The sequence below is a fragment of the Malania oleifera genome, chromosome 11 (genome assembly GCF_029873635.1).
Source record: "Malania oleifera isolate guangnan ecotype guangnan chromosome 11, ASM2987363v1, whole genome shotgun sequence".
In the NCBI taxonomy this organism is placed as follows: Eukaryota; Viridiplantae; Streptophyta; class Magnoliopsida; order Santalales; family Ximeniaceae; genus Malania; species Malania oleifera.
In genome coordinates, this window is record NC_080427.1 from 82,231,915 (window position 1) to 82,236,898 (window position 4,984).

A 4,984-nucleotide genomic window follows, 5' to 3' on the forward strand; every position below is an offset into this window, starting at 1 on the left:
TACAAAAAGGGTCAGTTGACCATATGGTCAAACTTTTGACCCAGGGAGGTTTCGATCGACCAGGGATTTTTGAACTACCTGGTTCGGTCAACCAGGTGGTCAAAAATGTTGACCATAGGGGGTTTCGGTCGACCGGGGCTTTTTGAACTATTCTGATTCAGTCGACCAGGGCCTTGGTCAAACAGTTGACCCAGGGAAGTTTTGGTCGACCAGGCCAAAATGAACTGACTGGCCGGTCGACCGAAAGTGCACTATGTGTGCATTTCGGTACCGTTTCAAAACATACAAGCCCTATTCAAGTGACTAACAAACATATGTGTAAATGTGTGTGTCCTAGGGTCACTTGGGGTCCAATTTTAAGACACCGAAAAAGTCCGGTGTCGGTCGACCGACCCTTAGGTCTATCTAAGGTCCTTTCTCATTCATGGTTTGTTTGAGCTTACGTATTATCATACATGTGATGTGTGTGAGCTTATTACAAACTAGAGCCCTAGTTACTATTACAGACCAATTTAAATTAAATATATTACAATATTGAATAGAAATTGGTCTTCAGGCTTTACTTTCATGTGCTATCAATTTGATCTTCCAAATATGGTCGTGCACACAAATTTGGCAAATGTTAAATACCAATGGTATTTGTCATTATCAAAACTGGGTGTGACCCATGGGGTCAACAGGTCAGCCCTGTGAATTTGACCTAGGGCCTTCTCCACCCCGCAAGGAGAGTTTGTAAAGGTTGAGGTCAGCCCTGTGCTAATTGACCTGGTTGTATTAGGTGCCGCTCCACCTGTTAAGTGAGCAATTAATGGAATCCTTGAGCTTGTGAGCTAAAGGCGGGGATATAGGCACAATTGGCTAAACCCCGATAACATATCTTGTGTGCATTGTTTATCTTTCAACAATTTACATTCCTGCACATGTATGTTATAGTTGGTGAATGTTGCGCATGATTTTAATTTCCGCACGTTATTATATCTGCGCATTTGGAACTGCATAAATTGACCTTAGGTTGAGTAATACCATTGCTAGATTAATTAAACCTAAGGATTAATTTTTAAATTCCAATTCACCCTCCCTCTTGGGAATACACCAAAGTTAACATAATCAAATATTCAAACTAATTCAAAATATTTTCCTTCAATAAAATAAGCACAAGAGTAGTTTGAAAATACTATAGCTTGGAAAAATATTTGCATAACAAAATCAAAGTTATAGGAATCTTGCAATGACAATGCAAAGATCTTTAAGCTTGTTAGTTTATCCCAACACAAGACTTACAATATTCAAATATGTGGGATAAACTTAATTAAACTCCCCAAAATCAATATCAATAATCAACCAAAGCAAATGGAGTATTAGTAATATCTAATAAGCACTAGCACAATCAATAAGCTCTCACAATGCTAAGATGTATCAAGGGAATGAAGATATAAGAGTATTTAGGTATAATAGGATTTTGAAATAGAGAGGATTTTTGCTAATGATTTTCTTAATCTTCTTAATGCATGAATTAAAACACCTAATTATGTAGTTTAAGTGCGTAATCACACCCCCAACTAACGTTTTGCTAGTCTCTAACAAATAACGTGAATGAATTCTAGGGTAGTATCCACAAATACTAACTCCAACAAACATGAAATGAATGCACATGCGACACAATCATACCATTTCACATACAGGAATATAACCAAATTTCACACCAGCTCATTCATATTCAATGCACATAACTCCGAAGCATGTCACCCATGTAAGTTTCATTATTATATAACAATTAAGAACATTATACTCACATGAAGTTAACCAGCAGTACAATTCAGAGTTAATGTTGTCATATAAATTCAAGTATAAACTGGTGAAATCTCAAGATATGTGTAATGTGTATGACTCGTTACACCCAGTATACCAGTGGAAACGTACAAAATGGTCGTTTTGACTTAGCCTAACTGGTATACCCTCAAAAACACTCAAAAAGAATGTGTTCACTCATCATATGTGAGGAGTGTCGTGATCAAACATCCCACATATTGCAAGGAATAAATGCTAAATGTATGGAGTAGACTAGTTTGAAAAGGATCTAGCCTATTTGTGAGGTGTTTGGTCCTTTACCCTAGTATTTTCTCATCTACTCGCTATGTCCAACCAAGACCACCCTTTATCAACTTATTCACACACCTAGCATGAATGCATTTAAGGCATTAAGCGGTTGAAGAGTCTTTATATGTGAAGAACATGTGTAGTGTCCATTACTTTTTATGCATTTCTATGGAGCAGGTATTAATCTTTCATTTCATGTGCATTTCTAATTTTCTTATTCTTTCTTATGCTTTTTTTCAATTTTTGTCTTTTCTCGGTCAATTAGTACAATCATTATACTTCTTTTGTTGTCTTCATACCATCAATAGGAATTAAGTTCGAATAGTAGTCCATGAACTAAGTCTATTTCTAGGGGTGGTTCAGCCTTACATCTTGAGTAGGCTATAAGACTTAGGTTTCTATCTCCCCACTAGATGTCACCTCTAGGCTAAGACTTAGGTTTCTATCTCCCCACTAGATGTCACCTCTAGGCTAACAAGTCAAAAACATAGACTTGTGTACAAATAATATCCAAAAAAAAAAAAGTTGAGTTTCATGAAATCTGAGTTGATGTCAAAAAATCAAAAGAACGATAAATGGCTCAACAATACCTCACAAGGTGTCATAGTCGTCATGGGCACTCTCTCAGTGCTCATAAGGAACCCTAAGTGCTACAAGTCATGAGAACGTGTATTTTTAGTCTCACGAGATACCATGTAAATACAAGAGTTTATATAGCCCAATTAACACGAGTGTACTACCAATCAATTCTTCATGGAATTACAAAATTATATAAAGAGAAACTACACATAAGTGACTCAAATGTGTAATTCTTAGGTTAAAAGCAAGTATGTGAAGGGTACATGTCAGTGTTAATCATGACATAAGTCAGTGTAATCTCTCAATACTCTTTCTTTTTTTCTTATTATTAATTGATACAAAACCCAGCAAATAGACGTGCACAGTGTCATATGCAAATTGTCACCCCCCAACTAAAGTGGAACATTGTCTTCAATGTGAAAGCATATGAGAAGATGTGCACGGGAGAAGTAGAGCATACCTGGGTGGAGAAGTAATGGAAAAGAAAAACTTAAACTATAGAAAAATGGACCTAAAAATTAACTAAAAATAAAATAAGGTAAAATAAAATGAAAAGAAGGGAAAGAAAAACCTCATAGTTTTCTGCGGAGGCTCTAGAGGAATTTCATCTGGTGGGTGTAGGTCTAAAAATTGAATCGACGAGTCTCCAGATTTGAGTCACCACCATGAATCTGTCTTGTTGCCTGCACAAAAATTAGCCTAAAATAAATCAATACGTTCTAAGGTACCAGACAAAATATGTTCAAATTGCCTCCCTTATTTTAACAAGAAGGAATTGTTATTCAGTATATTTTTCAGGGATTTCACTTCTTTAACAACCGGTCTTTGAGGCACAGGTGTCAGAACAGTTACCTTTAGTTCGTCAGAAGCATTAGCATTAAAAGTTTTACTTGGTTCCTTGAACGTTAAATTCTCACCATTTTGCTCACCCTCTTTATCGGGTATACTAATCATCTTACCACTATAGGGATTTGCTTCAACATTAGACTCTTTGACATTTATTCCAGTTGGGAGTGACGGTTCCACAACTGCCAAGCTCTGAGGATAAGGTACCACAGGTTGGTACTCCTTATTAGTCTCAGCCTCCTCATTAACTGACTTCTTCACTTTTAGGCCTGCTTCCTTTGATTTTTCTTTGACATCAATAGTCTCAGCCGTAACTTCAGGTGCCAAGACAATTGGTTGTCTGTTGATGAGCATGTTAGGTTAGGAAACTTCTTTCCCACTTCTCAAAGTAATAAAGGCCTCTAATTTTTCAAGAGAAATATTATGTATTTTTTGCTGTTGCTGCTGGTATTCTTGAAAATTAGGCTGAGGTTATACCGAAAATTCCCTTTTTTCTAAGATATCCAATTGCGTGCTCATCACATTATTGGTATCCCGCAATTAATTTATGGCCTGAGTGTACCAATTGTTAGTTTTGATTTGAATCTGTATGAATTGTTGGAAAGCATCCTCAAGAGACTTCTCTGGTGGAGCAAGTGCTGCATTAGATTGAAATCCTAACGGTGCATAACTCTGAGGGATCAGTTGTGGCTGATACTGAGACATAAGAGTGTCTACATACTATGTTGTCTCATATTTATCTCCACCACTGATTGCGTTGATAGGTTGTACTGCCATGGGTGCTTGGTCGTATCAGGTATTCCATTGTTGGACATTTTCAGCTAAATAATCAAAGAATGATAGTGCCTAATCTGGTTCCTTGTTGAAGAGTTCTCCATTGCACATGGTTTGGACAAAGTGCTTGCAATTAGGAGTAAGAGCTATATAGAAATAATTAACTAACCTCCATGATTAAAACTCGTGATGTGGACAAGTACTTAGCATATCCTTGAACCTCTCCCAGCAAGCTTGAAAAGTTTCGTCACCCTTCTGCATAAACTGAATGATCTGTTTTTGCAAAAATTGAGTTCTCTGCGAGTGACAAAACTTATGTAGAAATTCACGCTCTATATCAGCCTAATTAGAGATAGAGTGTGGTCTTAAAGAATTAAACCACATCTTCACACTATCCTTCAAAGAGGTAAGAAATAAACGAAATCTAGTAAATTCATTAGTTCTAGCACGAGAGAAAAAAAATATTGCAAGTCAACTCAAACTCCGTTAGGTGCCGATAAGGACACTCAGATTTCGTCCCGTAGAACTAAGATATCAATGATGTCCTCTTGCGCTGCATCATGAAGTTAAGTTCATCATTGGGTAAAATAGTGTAAGATAGTGCAGTGGTGTACATAAGCTACAAAAAATCCATAAGCGTGTGTGGTGCAGGTGCAGCCATATTTTATTCAAAGCTCAATTCTTTTTT

The 4,984-nt window shown here is 36.9% G+C and overlaps 1 non-coding gene across 1 annotated transcript; it reads left to right on the forward strand.

Annotated features, from left to right (window-relative positions):
- The first annotated feature begins 4,477 nt into the window (after positions 1-4,477).
- Positions 4,478-4,585, forward strand: LOC131143577 (small nucleolar RNA R71). Its single transcript, XR_009133562.1, has one exon. It is a non-coding gene; the product is annotated as a small nucleolar RNA R71 (small nucleolar RNA).
- Positions 4,586-4,984: the final 399 nt, after the last annotated feature.